Genomic DNA, 18,773 nt, shown 5'->3' on the forward strand with positions numbered 1-18,773 from the left:
TAGTACATTAGCATATTATTTAGGTTGGTTCTGAAGCAAACTTGAGAAACATACATTATGGGACAAAAAGTGTTTTACTCCACATTATTGCCATTGTGGTTTAGTGTCTCTCTTATTTTTAATCTAATTTCTTTCTATTCTAACCCCAAACCTGAACGTCAATTAATTCTGTTGAAATGTGCAGACCTCCCAGAATTAAAAAACATAAGTGTGTTTTCTTTCTTGAAGATCCTTTTATTGGATCAGTATTGCATATTGTGTTCTATTATAACAAACAGATAACATAAACTGGGTGTTATAATTTATATGGCCAGGTAGGTCAAACAACTTCAGATGATTATATGTGACTATGTGTACATTATTCACATTTACCTTCTTGTTTTAAAATCGAACGCTTTACTTGCTTAAACCAATCAATCAGTCAATTGACACATTGTTTGTTGGCAAATTTCTGTTGTTTTAAATACACCATTACTTTTCAATAATTTTCCTATGGAATCAATAATGTATTCTTATTCTGACTCTATAATGCACTTAGATCACATTTGATTCCAAGAGGATTATATAGTATTTTACCCCCTTGCATAAGTACATTTACTCCAATGTACTTTCATTCATTTTAAATGCTTGCTTTGTCTCCAAAATGCTTCACTAATGGTGAATAGTAAGAAGTGGTAGCTCAGTGGATAAGGTGTTGGACTTCTGATTGAAAGTTTAAATCCCAGCATCTTTAAGACTGCAAAAATTAGACAATTGGTACTGTATGTTGCTATGGATTAGGGCATCTGCCAAAGTTTTGCTATGGTGTGTAGATAAAATTTAAGTAAAGATTGCTTTTAATCAGATGTCACTGAGGGAGATGTGACATTAATATTTGTGTGAACATTAAAATATAATGTAGAATATCTGAAGATATGAACTTACCAAAACATGCTTATGAGCAACATTTGAAAGTGTGAACCTCCTATAGGAGTCAGGCTAATTATTCGTTAGCTAATTAGGTCATTAGATGTAGCTAGCTACATAACTATTATGAGTTGGTAGGAAATTATTTTTCATTTTATGGGCAAATTAGACCTTGTAAAAATTTTCAGCACATCATATCCAAATTTTGGCAAACACAGACAATCTGAATTGCCTAAATCCAATTATTGCTGTCCAATAAAATGTTATGAAGACCGTACAGTTCTTTATGACAGAGTTGTGTTTAACTCATTCCTTTAGTGTTGTGTGTAACTCGGCCTGGCACTGATTTCATCTACTTCTTGATATAATAAGCATTCCCTTGGGCTGTTTACTGCCATTAAAAAGCCATGCAAATACGTTTAAAATTTCATTCTGTGGCGATGCCAATAACTGTAGCAGTATAATGGCTCTTCAGTGTTTTATCTGAGGGGGCCTAATCACATGAATTAGACAAAGTGACAGCAGCCACCAAGCTATTTCCTCTAGTAAGGGAATTAAGATTTTCTTTAATAACCATTTCCTTTGGCAGGGGAAATTCCTCTGCACTAGTTTAATAATCCACAGTAACAGAGCAAAGTATTAAAAGTATCACTATGTTCTAAGTTGATATACAGTAATCACACGTTAAAAATCCCCCCAAAAAATTTGATATGTTCCATGTAAAAACCCTCGTTACAGTGAGACCGTGAAAGCTGAACTGTGATGTGGCGAGACAAGTTAGTTCCTGTTAAATGTGTTCTCTTATCAGCCTGTCAATTTCCTCCCTCTTAAATGTAATGTTGTTTTACAGAAATATGTAAACTCCTTTGTCCTGAAGCCTTACTTGTGGTGCAAATTGTTTACTTACTTATCAAAAGACATTTTTTTTTGTTTTAATTGTATTTGTGGAGAAGAATAAAGAACACAGTAAATAATAAATATTAATAAAAAATATTAATAAAGTAATCATCAGAAATTACAGCTGTTGTGTCAGGTTTATGCCAAGAGACTACACCTCCCATCATCCACTGCCCCAAGTCACAAGGCACCTGCTTTATGTTTGCCAATGATTAGCACTTGTATATAGTCTCACCACTCACTGCACCCTTTTTTTGTTGCTAATATATCAGCTTCCCACCATTGTATGAGTGGTAAGCAAAAGATTTTAATTAACAAAAGTGGCCACAAAAGTGTTTTTGAAGAACCAAAGCATCTTCAATACTCTCTGTGAACCACTGTGTTATTTGGTAGTTATTTTCCAGCATCAAAACTTAATTCAATAGAATCCCATATAATAATAGATTAAACTCCGCATATAAAAATCCCACAGATTCTAGTACATGCAGGGAGTGCACTAAATCTTCAGATGGCTATATTGGGGGATGACTTAAAGTTAATTCATTCTCCGCCACATGATACGGTTTTAGATTACAGAAACATAATTGTGTGATTAATTACTTTAGAAGCTATTTACTGTCACCCATTACCCTGACATTGTAAAACTGATAGACAGACATGCTATTGATTTCCAAGAGGAAATTCTAAAGTGAAATATCTGGTACAGAACATCTAAATTGAATCAGTCCAATTTTTCAGCATCAGCCTGACAACTATAACTACACTTCTTACACATCCTTTTATCTTGCTGGATTGAATTTTCTCTTTTTTTTTTACTGATAGCACACTTAAAGGCAGAGCCAGCAAAACTGTTGTTTCTGTCTGGAAAACGAGCTGTCTAAACCTTTTAACCTCCAAGCAATTGCTTGTGGGTCCACATTTGCATTCTTCATGTTCATAATTCTCTATATATGTAGCAGAAAAATACTGAATTATTATTTTTTTTTTTTAAGCACTAATTCTTCTCTAAAGCTGTGGCCATCTTGTAGAAAGAACAAAAGATGCAAAATCTCTTATGTATTTCACAGAATCAATAATCTTTTCAATTAAACAAATTTGTGAAATTCAAGTTTTTTCCAATAAAGTCCCATGAACATCTTCAATGACTTCCTATTCACTTCATACGCTGTCTACATAGGGTATAAAGGCAATGTGCACTCTATATAGCGAACTATAGACATAAAAAAGCGTTTGTATACTGTTGTCTTTACACTGTTGATTTTGTAGTGCTAGAGTCAAGGCCTCCGTTTTCAAGTACAAGACAAACATTAAGCTCAAGACCTACGCCAAGCTTAAGAACAAAAACTTCATGTTCTTTTCAAGGCTAAATCAGCTTGTTGCATTGCACTGAAAATTAGGCTACATATTCCAGAAAAGGAATGACAACTTTTCAACCTTTGTGAATGCAAAATATAAAACAAACTAACATGTTCACAAATGCTTAGGGAAGACAATAAATCTAAGACATGTCCAAGTACAAATTTTAGTAATTCTGAGATATATCCAAGTAAAAAATCCAGTTCATCTGAGAGAAGTCCAAGTACAAATGTCAGTAAATCCGAGACACGTCCAAGTACAAATTTCAGCAAATCTGAGACAAATAAAAATTCTAGCAGTGTAAATCATAGACATATTCAAGTACTAATTTGAGTAAATCTGAGATAAGTCTGAATACAAATGTCAGTAAATCCAAGACAAGTACAAATTTCAGCACTGTAAATCTGAGACATGTCCAAGTACAAAAACTCCAGACTTGAGTCCTACAGGTCTAGTATATACCGTAATTTCCGGACTATAAAGCGCATATATAAAGGACATATATAAGCCGCACCCACTGAATTTGACAAAGATTTTTATTTTAAACAAAAATAAGCGGCACCTGTCTATAAGCCACAGGTGTCTACACTGAAACTAATGAAATTTACACAGGCTTTAATGAATGAAAATTTTGGGAATAGCCTGATGCCGCATTTTTCCGGTATTACTGCATGTGTGCAAGACCGAGGAATATGTACTTATTATTTTCTGATGCTCATTTCTAAGTTTCTTTGACTAACCCGTAACGCTGTTGCCAAGAAAAATAAAAAAGCACGAGTTTTGGAAACCTGTCTGTGCTTAAATGATTTCTGTTGCAACTGGAGTTAGCGAGCTATTCCATGACCCAGACTCAACGGCTTGTATCTAAACAGTAGCCTACCAAGAAAGTCATTGTTCACTGTCTTCCTCCTTCCTTTCACAACTATTTCTCTCGGGAGTTTATCTTTTGGCATCGTCGTGCGCTTAAAAGAACGTTTTTTTCTCCCGATGCCGTGCAGCTCAAAACACAGGTGAGGTGCATTTTTTCGTTTCCGTTCGGAAATGTCATTGGTCTAATGTTATGGGGCTCAGTTTTTTGGTTTGAAGTTTGTGAAACCGGGAAAAACCCTGTAAAAATTAATAAATAAGCCACTTCGTTGTTTAAGCCGCAGGGTTCAAAACGTGGAAAAAAAGTAGCGGCTTATAGTCCGAAAAATACGGTACTTAACAAAGATGTAAAAGCATTCACCATTAACACTACTCTAATGCGGCTTCTCTTCCCAGTACCAATTCCATGACATTCTCACTGCCGTGTGAGAGTCACTCTAGTGCTAAAGCAATGTGAATGATGCAATGAGTTCCAAATGTTAAGTTGCTCTGTTATCGCTGCCCTTCACAATATGTCTATAATGGAAACTTACAGGAAATATGATTAATAGTGAAGTCCTGTTATGCATATTAGATTTATAATACCTCATAACCCTTATGGAATAATATTGCGCAAGATGGACAAGCCAGAGACATTCAAGTATTAACCACGATATCCATTATAAGATAAGTTATATTCCATATGTCAAATACGGCCTAGTTTCATCCAAGTAGTAGAACTCAATTGTCCTCTGAAGCCTTGATCAAAGATGGAAGTGCTACATCAGCCACATGCTGAGGAGGACAGGATGACCCCTGGGAGAAGTGGAATTGTAGGAGACTGCTGGCGGCAAAAGCAGTGTCCTAGTAACAGTCAGTGGAAACTGCACATCAATCACTGAGCATATTTATATAGCAGTCTCCTGCACTGTCTGCTCTCAGACAACTCTCCAAAACTCGCCCTGGATTAAAAGGTGAAAACTCTGCTCTGCAGGGCTTCAATGCCACCATGTTTATAAGCAAAAGGCTTGGATCAGACCTGGCTTTGAGGGTTGTAATGACAAAAGTAAAAGCCTCTGCCAAAGTGATACATGTAACGTCATGTAGAATGACTTTGATTTTCAGAGAAGGATCGAGAGAGCAAGCAAAATTGAATAAAGGAAGACAAAATTGACAAGAAAAAGTGGCCATTTCAGAAACAGTGGGTAGAGTCTTATATTTCTCACACTGCAGACCTTATTTGCTAGTTTTATTGTAGTTAGTGAAAGATTCCTCATAGGCATTAAATTATAATAATTTAGGTTGAAGAGATGAATATTATTGACAATTTAAGCGATTACGTAAGAAATAGATCATTTTCCTACCAGGATTATGACTAGAGCCACAAAACTATGTATCTCATCAGCCACGTGTCACTAATCACTCACACCTGCTCCTTGTCACCCCTGATTAGCTCACCTCACCTTGCACCACGTTCAGTGGCATACATTTGTATTCCATGGATGTTATTGTTAAGATTTTCCTCGGTTCGTCCTTAATTTATGGTTTTCTTTATTTGTCTTAGAGTTGCATGCATAATAAATTAATAAACACTTGCATGTGGCTCAGCTTGTAATACATGACATTGAATAACAAAAGAAATTATGTTTTATTCGGATTATACTACAGAGACCGCCATAAAGGTTTAATGCACGTACAATTTCTATTTCGGGATCAAATAAAAAAATATATATCTGGCTCAATAGTTGATAATCTGAACATCTTGTTATTTATCATCATCATCATCTAGTTCAGATCTCAGGACACATTCCAAACGAAAGTCTGTACACTGTAGCTACAGTGGAAACTATGAACTGCTAAAATAAAATAAAAACCTGGACAGCCTGCTCTGAACATGTGACAAGTCGTCAATCTTTTTCACACACCACTGAGCAGTCTAGGGCAAAAATCAATGACTGGACACAGAGGGAGGCATTTCCGTAATTATAAAGCTCAGAATGAAACATTTGCTCTTCATACCGAAACACAAACAGGAGCTCCAGGACATCGCAGTTGAATATTATGTGAGCCAAATGAACAATGTTCATCAAAATATTCCCTTTGCTGAATTGTTTAGTTTTAAAACTTGATGATAAGGGAGCCATTATAACATTATTAGGAGGCTTTATTGGACCCTGTAGCTCTGGTCTCGGAGGAGATTCTGACGCTCCAGCTCATGCCAACAGGGAGGGGGAGTTTCCGAAAGAATGGAACAAATGAGCAGAAGCGTGGTAACAGGGACAGTGGGGATTTCCTGGTTGTTAAACAGGTATATATTGCAATTACCCAGTCGGAGTACTGCTTGGCACTTGATCCCAAAATCACAGTCACGTGACTCTCACGTGGGGGCAAATGTACGTAAACACCAGTTTTTCCAAGTCAGTGGTGCAGGCATGGGATAGAGATAGACACTTCATCTGAAAAAGTGTTTATCCCAGACACACTTGGTTAAACCTTCAGTAAATATTACTGCGTTATTTGATTCCTGTATATAGTTAAATGAGTATTGAATAATAAATGGACTTCCATTACACTGTTTACTCATGTTAAAGTATATAATTTATTAACTAGAATGTCAACTAGAACTACTGTCCTATGTAGGGATGTGGGTTTTGCTGGCATCATTAGAGTTGAATAGGTTAAATAAGAGCTGACACCAAAACAGTAAATAATTTAATGATTAAGCGAAAGGATGTGGTTTTATCAAGAATACTTCCACATATTGAAAAAATACAATCTCATCTCAAATCCTATTATACTATGAATCATAACATCCGGTCTCCAGGGCGGTCTAGTCTGGATATAAATCTAATAACCAATAACACACATCTACACCCATCAACGCCCTGACAATCTGAAGTACTACATGAGGCACAGAACCTAATAGGAATCTGTTTGTGTTTTATACCACAGAAGCTTGCCCATAATCACACTTTACATTTATGACTGTGGTTTTATAATTGTATTGTGATTTTTAACTGTTTATAGTTAAAAATCACTGTTTACAATAGAAACTGTTTACAATATAAAAAACTTATCACTTATGGTACAGCAGCAGTAAAGTTTTCTCAGCAATTTTCTTTTTTTTTTTGTTTGAAAGTTAATATGTCAAAACTGTAGCTTTTCATTTTGATTCTGATTCCCATGTAGGAATTTTCTTTCAGTTACTGCTTTACGTTTGACTATTCCTTACAAAACACTGATACTGGAGACTTTTCCCGTAAATGTAGAAATGAGTGTGGGTTTTCTTTTTGAACAGGTACCCAGTATACATTTTTAACACAATGCCATACAATTACCTGATGTTACTAAAGAAAAAATGAAATATAATACAAATTTTCACAAACCTGTCATTTGAATTACAGGCAAAGCTTCTGTCAGAGCTGCAGTTATAGATACAGCAATTTATCATACCTTTTGACCAACTTAAGTTAACAAAGTTGTGGTATTGTGTCATATATTACTTCCTCTTAACATTAACTCTATAAATTATAATAAATGTAATAAAAAAAATATATATTTTTTTTTAATTACTGTTATGAGAGGGTAATGGACACTCTTGGCCATGTTCACACAGTTGCTGTGAAGACTTCATTAGCGTCTCTGTCAGTGCATGTGAGGATTCTCCTAAACCAGTGTCGTATTGTTAGTGTGTGCTCCAGATGAACCTAGATTAATAATTAATTCTCTAAAGCTGATTTGTGTTTTTGCATCCTGTTCCTTTTTAGCGACCATGGGGATGTAGGTTCAAATTTTATGACAGAGGGCCGTGTCGGGTTTGTACTTTGTATTCAGCTTGTTTAGACGCCTGGGATAAAAGACTGCCAAGTAAAATAAATAAATAAATAGTGCTTAAATACAATTTCACAGCCCTCTATTTTTTTGTGCAGAAAACAGAAAAAGATTAAGCATGTTATGTATGGAATATTTTTAGCAATGTAGCACTTTGTTACCAAGCGTAAATTAGCACGTCCGAATGCTTAATATATTACAGGTGCATCAAAATAAACAAATACAAAAATTAAATCTTAGTAAGTTGTGCTAAGGGTATAAGAAACATTCTAGTGTCAGCCGTGTCCTAAAAATAGAAGCCTTATCCATAATAAATTGCATCTAAAACCTTCAAACCCATCAGATAGAATGATGAACGGTTTCCCCCAAATTGAGTGCGGCTCCATGCCCACATTTATCCATATTTATTAGCATGCTGGGTTTACTCTGTAAATCTATTGCATTTCATACTATGGATATTTGTTTGCATCATTCTATCCAGATTCTATCAAAAAACTTTTAGATCTTTTTTCCTATTGAGGAGAGTGAGCCAGTGAAATTGACCACATCTGACCGATTTCTCATTATCATCTGCATCCCAAAGAGCAGAATATTTATAAACAAACTACATCCAATAAAATATTTAGGCTATGCCTCAAATGCCAGACACTCATTAATTTAAAAAGGAACTGTTTAAACGTTTATTGCCCATCTGTTTCTGTTTGTGATGTCTGCTTATAGTCTTCCACATCATTTATTCATCTATACAGTGAGAGGAGGCAGAAAATCAACACTCTGCTTCTGTATATAGAGGGCATACAGAATAATCCATTGTCTGTGTTCTTCTTTCTGTTCTTAGGTCAATAGAAAACACAGGAAGTTTAAACTTGCCATTTAAGTGTGTTTGGCAATAAAGTACTCCAGTCTTGAAATATGTCAACATTTATTCAGCAGATCCATCTCAAATATTGATTGCGTAACCTGAGGATGATCTGTACACCGCCAGAGACTGATCTGTTGAAGTTCTCTAATCCTTAAGGTGAAAGCGATGGTTGGTTGCAAACTGCTTTTAGAAATGTGTGTGCTCTGTGCAAACCAAAGATACAAGGACTGCAAGACACCATGTTTTGATCCAGTGCTAGTTGGTGCATTGCTAACCTGAGAATGTTTTCTATCAGCAACATGAAGATATTATGCCTGATTATTGAACATCTGTCTAGACATAAACAGTCTTCATTCATAGTCTCCTCTAAAATGGCAGCCTTTTGCTGCATACTGAAAGGCTTTACTGTTTGAGATAAACATGAGATTGATGACCATAATTTCACCTTGCATTTATTAATATTTACAACTACATTTGTTACATTAGATCATGTCACCTTTGGTGGCAGTCAACCTAATAATAGGAAAAGCAAAAGTATTGGAACAGATCATTAAAGTGAATAAAATTTGCATATCCCTTGTTTGCAATAACTGGCAACCTACTTACATCAACCACAATGTTTCATTCTACTTATTTGTTTTCCTGGCTTGTACAGCAGCTTCCTGTGGTTGTTTTTTGTGTAGGGTTTCTCCCTTTAATCTTCTTATCAGGGAGATAAATGCTGCTCAGCTGGGTTGGGTTGGGTCTAGGCTAGTCTAAAACCTTCCACTTGTTTCCCCAGATGAAGTCCTGGTGCGTTTTCAGACATTGTTCTGGTGCATGACGAAGCTCCTATTTTTTAGACTGGATGTGTTTCTCTGTAAATTGGCAGAACGTTTCTGTACGACTTCTGAATTCCTTCTGCTGATACTATCAAAAGTTATATCATCATCAACAAAGATTACTGAACCGTTTCCCCAAGTAGCCATGTAAACCCAAGTCATGACATGTCCGACAAGCCACTACATTTGAACAATGAGCTCATTTGTTTTGGATCATGATAATTTTTTATCAACTTTTTTTGATCACCAGTTAGGTGGCACTATTCTTGTTTCCAGAACTTTTTTGTGGTATAGCCTCTGTGTTTCTGCTCTTAAAGTCTTCTTTGAATGGTGGACTGCTTCTTGTGGAAGTTGTTGACATTTTTTTTTCATTATTCTCTCATAGTGATTCTGTCACCAACTGCTATTGTTTTCCTTGGCTGAATAGATGTCCGTTGTTAGTAAACCAGGGGTTTCTTTCAGAGACCAAACCCAAAACTCAAACCAGCTCAAATTTTATCAGTGATATTCTGCAGTTTTTGCAAAACAAATATTTTGGGTTCTTTATTAGTATTTAGCTGATACGTGTCTAAATGTTTCTGTACACCTGTTCAACACAACCATCTGTGGTTATTTTTCAAAATGTTGCCACATATTTCGAAGCAGACAAATATCTAGAATGTCTTTGTATAATGTAGCATTAAAATTCCCCTTCACTGAGTCTACGGTCTCAATCATGTTCCAGCATGACGATGCCTCTGTGCACAAAGTAAGGCTCATTAACACATGACAAGCAAGTCCATAGGTTTTGATCCATAGGGGCCCAACATTGCAATTTACAGAATATCTTGGTGCCAATTACCACAGCACACTTTCAGAGGTCTGAGAAGTCTGTGCCTTGAAAGGTTAAATATTAAAACAAATCCTAATCACTATGGTCCAAAATATAGTGAAAGGCTTTCCCAGAAGAGTGAAGGTTGCAGTTACAGCAAACCTGGAACCACCTCTGGAATTGGATGTTCTACATCACTTTTAGGTGTGATAGTCAGGTGTCTAAAGAATTTTGGCTAAATTCTGTACTGTACCACTTCGTAATGACACAACTCTTACCTGCTGTAAAGAACATGATATTAATTAAACTACATGACAGATTTTGTTAGAATTCTGGAAATTATGGAAAATGATTATATAATTGTTCATCTGTCTAAATTAATGTATTTCACTTTGCTCACTATCTAGCTCTCCATATTTAGTTACATTACATTTCAACTTTGAATCTTAGAGCCCTTCAAATTAAGGCTAAATGTAAGATTATCCCATACAAAATCTATTTCTTTTTGTGCTTAAGCATAAGCTGACAGGCAGCTGTGGAGATTTTGTTGAAATACTTTTAAAACATAGTTAGAACAAATTACTTTTCATTTGTGATATTTGTTTTAGACGAAACCTAAACTGTATCCAATCTCTCTATTCGTGTTTTTTCTACAGTAACAAAATCGTGACTCACTATCTCATACTGAGTCTTAAATTGAACCCCAAAGGCATGATGAACATGGCTACATAAAAAATGCATTATTCCTCAGAAAATAGTCCTCGTGTGTTTCACAGCATGAGTCAGAGAATTGATACTGGGTCTAAATTATTAGTCGAAGGTATTACACATCGTGTTTTATTCATAGATGGGTGGGTCACAATTTACTACATTTTGAATAACTCATGGATTTATTGTGACATACTTATGTTGTAAAGCTATAGAAGCTATATCACCTTCGATATTAAAATGTAAGAGAATCGTGGCTTCTGTGCTTTTATTCTGTCTATTCTGAAAAACAACCGTGGATTTGCAGCCGATATTGCAGTTGTTAGTATAAACACAGCACACCTGACATCATACTTTTACATTTACTAGCTAAAGGTTTAAAATTCTATAATATAAAGGCTTTAATGCAAAATGGCAAGCAAAAAAAAGGAAGGTAGCTGTGAGAGTAAAATAGCAGGTCTTATTGGGCCTTCCTGGTATTCGGTGGTTTGTTCCTACCAAAGGACAACAAAGTGAACCTGTGACAGGATTAGGAGTGCCCCAGGCTCATTAATGTGCATTTGAGAAGCAAACTAAGGGGAAAGGTTTTGGAACCCATGCTACATATGAAACAGCATAACCACATCAGACCTTAATGGCAAAATCATTTTCTTATGGCCGTGGCCTCTTTTAGTAGGATCATTCACAATGCAACATGATGTGCTGGACAAACAAGTCCCAACATCGCAACTTACAGAATGTATTGGTGCCTATTACCACAGCACATTTTTAGAGGTCTGAGAAGTCTGTGCCTTGAAAGGTCACAACTCAATACCGGTAACGACAGGCAATGAGGTGGAAATACACTCTGAAGAGAACATCAATTTATCTCAGTTCACATACTTAATTCTCAATTTTATCCTTTTAACAGATCATATGTAATGGATTTGTGATTTAAGTGTAACTTTAGTAATGCATATATCTTTCTCTGTTCTTGCTTTTTAAAGTTGTTAATGAGTGCCCAAATAGCGTAATATCTACAAGCAAACTGCCTAATTACAGTTCATTCATTTCAGTAAAAACATCATGCCATCTGGGATAATGAGTAAAGAAATCTTTTTCATTGCTAGTCAGTGATTACTAAATTCTTGGAAAGAGCAAAGAAAACAGCTCTGTGTTTCAATGGATTCATTTACACTCAAATTGCAAGTCGTTTCATTTCATAGGATGAGAGGCATTAACAGTAACAGTAGGCATTCATGACATCATCTACAGAAAGAACGCAAAAGTTAATAGTGCAAAGAAACTCCACTTATCAGAATCAACTGAAATCTGGAAATTTTGATTAGTCTGAAAGGGAAGTGAAAGCTCAGTGGGTAAGATAGTGGACTTCCGCTTGCAAGTCCCTTAAGCCTCAATTACTCAGTAGTATAAATACGATAATTGTAACTCACTCTGCATAAAGCTGTCTGCCAAATGCCACAAATGATCAATGCCTTAAACCCTATAATATTTCAATATTGTTCTATCCATGGTGTCTAGCATAGAAAATTGACAGAAAAACCCTCAATTTGATAGAACCAACAGTTTTTATATGAGTCAATTAGCGCTTTCAGACGTTTCACAAACATTCAGTCTTTGCAAATGTATAGTTAAGAAGTCACATACTACTGTATATGCCATAATATCATAGAATGTTTAGACCTGTTTTTTTAAATAAAAAAAACAGTATTGCTGTCAGTTCTATTATACTGAATATAATATAGCATATTTATTATATGCTGCCAAAAAATACATTTATATCACATGGCAATAGAATTTATTACTATGATTGGTCAGATTGGTCAGATGGTAGTTCCGGCTATGACAAATCATATTTTATATGAATGTGTTGTCTTTAATAGTTTATAGTTTCGAAAATGTTAGGGACCTGTACGATATATAATACACATAATCTATGAATAAGCAAATATAACAAATAAAAATTTATAGTCTTTGATATTATGAAGCTTGGACACACGAGTTATGTCCAAGTTCACATTATTCTATTAAGGTTTCCTCCATAGGAGGCCTTTTTATATGTAAAATGATAAACATTTTGTATTATTAACTTCAATATTCTCATTTGGATTGGGAAGAGAGAAAAAGTACATACGAATTTTATGGTAAAGTGTCCACATACTTTTGTCTATATAGTGCATTTGTAAATAGGAAGACGTGAAACAACTGAGAATGCAGCAAAATCTAAGAAATAGAATGTAAGAAACTGTTTTGAAAAAGATTAAGCATTAAAAACCTTTCCCCTGCTGCCTCCTTTTTATTCAGGAAAAACACATCTTTCTGTTCAAACAGCTTTCGTCTCCTTGTTACCCATGTTCCCTTTTCAATTTGTCTCTTTCCCCCTTACATATCTGACCTCCTGCTCATTACAAGTAGAGATGTGCCTGCTAAAAGGACAGACGGTGGAAGGAGAGGACAGAAGGTCCAAGGGGCCGTGTTGCTTCCAGACAAAACCGTCCCAGATGACTGCAATCACGACAGATGTTCTAGGCTTTTCTAAATCCCTAACCCCTTAGAGATAAGAGTGGGATGAGAGTAGGACGGGGGAAAGTTTGAACTGAGCAGATCTGTCTGGATGAAATAGACACAACTGACCCAAAAAAATTAATATCTGACTTTCACAACAAGCTCTTTCCTTTCTCCTATAAAACATGCTAAGAAGATGATTACTTGGAAATGCTCTAAATGATAACTCAGGATAAAGTTGAGGATAATAAAGGCAGATGAATAAATAACCAAGCTCCTACGTACAGTATATGCTTTACTTTTTGTAACCTCAGCTGTCTGTTTTCCAACATTTAATTATTTTACTTGCTGTAAATAAAAGTTAATGCCACAGATTCCAATTGTATAAAAGAAATTTGTTTTTTTCAGCATTTTCCACTGATACCAATCAGTCTGGGATGCCAAAGAGAGCAATTGGCAATACACATATTATGTGGAATGCTAGATTAGTCCCCCTGTCTCAGATCCAAGTGATGAGAGGCTTGGCTTGAAGGTGGAATTGGCAATGCAGTTAGTGATCAGTCTCTGACTTCTGTCTCGTTTCCCATTCATGAAGACACCAGATGGTTCGTGCTGTCGGTTTCACTAAATCAAAACACCACATACTATTGGAGATATAGTTTTATTAGCTAAATGTGGAGCTCAAATACACGCACAGTGCTGAAAACTGTATATATATAAAACCACAAACATTCTGTTTTTATTTTGTTTGCAAGAAATAGGCATGACATGAGTTAAGCTCATTTATACCACAGTACTTGAGTGTGATTGGTCAGATGGTGTTCTCTTCACCTCTGACTGGACTGGTTTAATGTATATTAATGTGCTCCTTCCAAAGGCATTTTTGTTTTAATAGAAATGAATCATTCACAAGTAAATATATAGGGGAGACTACAATTGAAGACTAATGATAAAGTGTTCTTATTTAACAATAATACGATTAAATCGATGAATTTCTTGTACATTTTATCAGTAAATTTCTTGATAAATAAAACATGAATAATAATGAATAATAGTAATAAAATCAATCATTGTTCTTAAATAAATGTAAATTTCGCCATAAAAAGAATTAACCACCATTTCTGCCTTTCAACTGTAACATTATTATTTTAATAATTTTTACGAGAGCACAACCTGTCAAATTTTATTCATTACATATATCATTAAATATATATTTTCAGTTCTACTTCTACTCATGTCTAACATTATAGTCGGCAGTCCAGCAAACAGCATGTGGTCGTCCTCAACTGATGTGAGCAGCATCTTTAACTTTCTTTTTTTTTTTTCAGAGATTATGTTTTTTGGAGCATATGGCGCTGAATCCAGCAGTCAATCAAGTGCTTCTATAATGAGCATTAACTCTGCTAAAGTACACAGAGAATATTCATGTCCAATTGTCTCCTTTTTCTGCATTATATTCTAATGTATATATATTTTCTCTAGAAACCCAGTTACAAAAAAAATAGCTTTAATTTAGCAAGCATTTATTAAATTGATGATTAATTAATCCAAAATTATTCTGAAATGAAAAACCAGTCAGTGTAGCAGACACCATGTGAAGTTCGCTATGCCTTTTTTTTTCTTTCACCCTTTTATTTGGAAATAGTGCATGAGCAGACCAGGCCTGCAAGCAAACTGACAGAAGAAAGAGAATAAAGCAGGCCGAGGAGACTTCATGATGCATTATCTGCTTCCAAGTTGGCTTGGAGAAGAAACGGCTTCTCTGTCCTCACACAGAGATCCCATACTTCAGCCGCAGGAGACAACTAAGCTCTGGACAAAGATTGGACTGCACAGTGTCATGTGAGCTCTCAGAGTTTAGTTCTTTTCATGGTTACAAACAAGGACGCACAGTATCTCAAATGCCAAACCCTGCTGTTTCATCTCTGCCCTGATGTTCTGCCTGAGTCTGTTTCCGACAGCAGCTCAAGGCCATATAATCATTGAACATTTTCATATGAAAATAAATGATTAAGAATAGCAGCCTTGACAGCCTTGACAGTGTGGGGTAATGAAAGTCAGTGCTGTTGATTTTCTGCATTTTATTACTTTCTTTCTTCAGCTCCCAAATGTAAAACACGGTGTACTTGGTCTAATAACATTAATGCTATTTATTAACTTGCTCCAGGGTGGTTTGATACTCAGGTTACTGTGGATCTTTACATATTTTCCCCATGTCTGCAAGGGTTTTTTCTTTATTAAAGAGCAATATTAAATATACAAGAAGAAATTTGACGAGTCTCTTAAAATGAAGTAATTTGTTTCCTTTTTAGAAAAATTAACATTTTATTGCTGAAATTGCACACAGAAATATCTGTGAAAACCCATTAATGCACTTAATTGCCATATTTTAATCAAAATGCGAATACAAATAAAAAAATTTTAAATTAAAAAAATCCATTTTAAATTACTCTAAAAAACGTAAACGCACTGTAAGGTGTTTTCTTCGTGTTTTAGTTTAAAATTATTCCAAACTTTCTTTTAATTTATGGATTTATGGGTGTCCTGTGATTGATAAATAAATATCTGATTGCTGAATAATGTACCCTAATTGAAGTAGCTGTTTAGGTGGATAATTTTACATACCATTGCATGAATGACTGCCTGACACATAATATATTATTATATTTATTTATATTTATTATATATATTTATATATATTTAATTAAATGATTAATTAGTTAGATATTGGTTGCTATGAATACAGGCACCATCAGTTGTTTTCTTATGATACATTTATCAAAGATATACAGTAGCATAAATGTCAAGTTTATTTCTATAGCCCTTTTCACAACAGACATTGCCTCAAAGCAGCTTTACAGAATTTAAAAGTTGTGAATGATGTGTATTTACCCTTGATGAGCAGCCATGGTGACTGTGGCAAGGAAAAACTCCCTTAGATATTATGAGAGCCAGACTCAGAAGGGGAACCCATCTTCATTTGGGTGATATCCCGAGTGTGGTTATAGTCTTTAAACAATACAGAACACTGGAGAGTGAGATCTAACAAGAGCACTGGAATGTAAGATTATGAGTAATGTCCTTCCTACAGTCTAATACAGTCATTTGAGATTATGGAACCGATTATGGAACCAGAAGCTACTTAGCAACTCAAAAAATAGCTCAACATTTGAGATCATCATAGATCCAACACCAGCTTCTCCATGCCAGAGCCTTTAAACACTCCAAGAGGTCCAATGTCCAAACACTACATGAAGTGGGATCCAAATGGCACTGGTACGTTTCTAACTAAACTAAAACTAACAATACAGGTGCCTCAAGCTAGCCATTAACATCATGATGAATACCGGCTGACAAAGTAAATCAGTGGCACACAGTTAAAGAGTTACAGAGAAACTAATAACTGAAACGGCACCATTACCAGCAGCATTAAATTTTATTCCCTCATCTCCTACTCCTAAGTCCTCATAAACCGAAAACATAGTCTCAAAGCTTTCTCTGGTAAAAACCTGTTATGTTCACTTGAAGTGTCAGTGATTGGAGCGATATTGCCTCTAAATAAAAAACTCTTCACAAGGCAGAACGATGCCCTCAGCAGGGCAAAAAAGCAGCATGATTTCCATCTGTCCTGACATGTAAACACTTCAATGTGAGATAGGAAGGCGCAATAGCGTCTTCCAGACTTGAGGAGACTTAAGAAAGTTTTGGGGTGACTGTCCGGCAAGATTTTAACCAGCTTTTATCACTGCATCACTAAAATCATTTGATCCAACTCCATCATTGAGGTATGGCAGTGTCACTGAATGTGAACAGAAAGCCCTGCAAAAGTGTGGTTAAACTGCCCAACACATCACTGGGACCCAACTACCTACCATTGAGCACTTCAGTAGTTGTCTGTAATCAGGGATACCTCACATCTCAGTCACAAGTTGTTTAACCTCCTTTTATACAAAAGAAGATATACGAATATTTGCACCAGAATCAGCAGGGTCAGGGCCAGCTTTTTCTCTAACAACCATCCTCCCACTGAACTATACACTGCAGGCTCACTAATGCTTTACTGATTTTACTACCAGTAATCATTATGCAGTTCTACTTCAACCTGTACACTCTGTATCATTTCTGTATTAATTCTAACTGTATATAATTTTACAGTGGGGCAAAAAAGTATTGTTAGCCACCAATTGTGCAAGTTCTCCCACTTAAAAAGATGAGAGAGGAGTGTAATTTTCATCATAGGTACACTTTAACTATGAGAGACAAAATAAATAATCCAGAAAATCACATTGTCTGATTTTTAAAGAATTTATTTGCAAATTATGTGTTTTTTTGGTCACCTACAAAAAAGCAAGATTTCTGGCTCTCACAGACCTGTAACTTCTTCTTTAAGAGGCTCTGTCCTCCGCTTGTTACCTGTATTAATGGCACATATTTGAACTCGTTATCAGTATAAAAGACACCTGTCCACAACCTCAAACAGTCAGACTCCAAACTCCTCTATGGCCAAATCCAAAGAGCTGTCAAAGGACACCAGAAACAAAATTGTAGATCTGCACCAGGCTGGGAAGACTAAATCTGCAATAGGTACGCAACTTAGTGTGAAGAAATCAACTGTGGGAGCAATTATTAGAAAATGGAAGACATACAAGACCATTGATAATCTCCCTCGATCTGGGGCTCCACGCAAGATTTCACCCCGTGGGGTCAAAATGATCACAAGAACGGTGAGCAAAAATCCCAGAACCACACAGGGGGACCTAGTAAATGACCTGCAGAGATCTTGGACCAAAGTAACAAAGGCTACCATCAGTAACACACTATGCCGCCAGGGGCTCAAATCCTGCAGTGCCAGACGTGTCCCCCTGCTTAAGACCAGTACATGTCCGGGCCCGTCTGAAGTTTGCTGGAAAGCATTTGGATGATCCAGAAGAGGATTGGGAGAATGTCATATGGTCAGATGAAACCAAAATAGAACTTTTTGGTGAAAACTCTGTCATTGCCAACAAAGGGTATATAACAAAGTACAGTGGAACTCACTTATCTCGACCTCGGTTAACTCGACAACCCTATTAAGTCGACGTTTTTGAAGTGAAACCGCCAAATTCTCGCTTTGTCTAAGCATTTTTTAATGGATATGTCGACTATTTTATGTCGCCGAACCCTGATATCTCGAGCACAAGGGGGGAAAATTTTGCCATTTAATGTCAGTTATGTCGATCGGCACTGTGCA

General features: G+C 35.9%; 1 protein-coding gene across 2 annotated transcripts in view; it reads right to left on the minus strand.

Moving 5' to 3' along the window:
• pde4ba (phosphodiesterase 4B, cAMP-specific a) overlaps positions 1 to 16,468 on the minus strand; it is a 170,777-nt gene extending 154,309 nt beyond the window's left edge. For both annotated transcript variants that reach the window (XM_046848797.1, XM_046848780.1), the window contains exon 1: positions 16,436 to 16,468. The gene's annotated coding sequence lies outside the window, so the exon portion shown is untranslated. The remainder of the gene's footprint in view (positions 1 to 16,435) is intronic.
• Positions 16,469 to 18,773: the final 2,305 nt, after the last annotated feature.

The sequence above is a fragment of the Silurus meridionalis genome, chromosome 1 (genome assembly GCF_014805685.1).
Source record: "Silurus meridionalis isolate SWU-2019-XX chromosome 1, ASM1480568v1, whole genome shotgun sequence".
In the NCBI taxonomy this organism is placed as follows: domain Eukaryota; kingdom Metazoa; phylum Chordata; class Actinopteri; order Siluriformes; family Siluridae; genus Silurus; species Silurus meridionalis.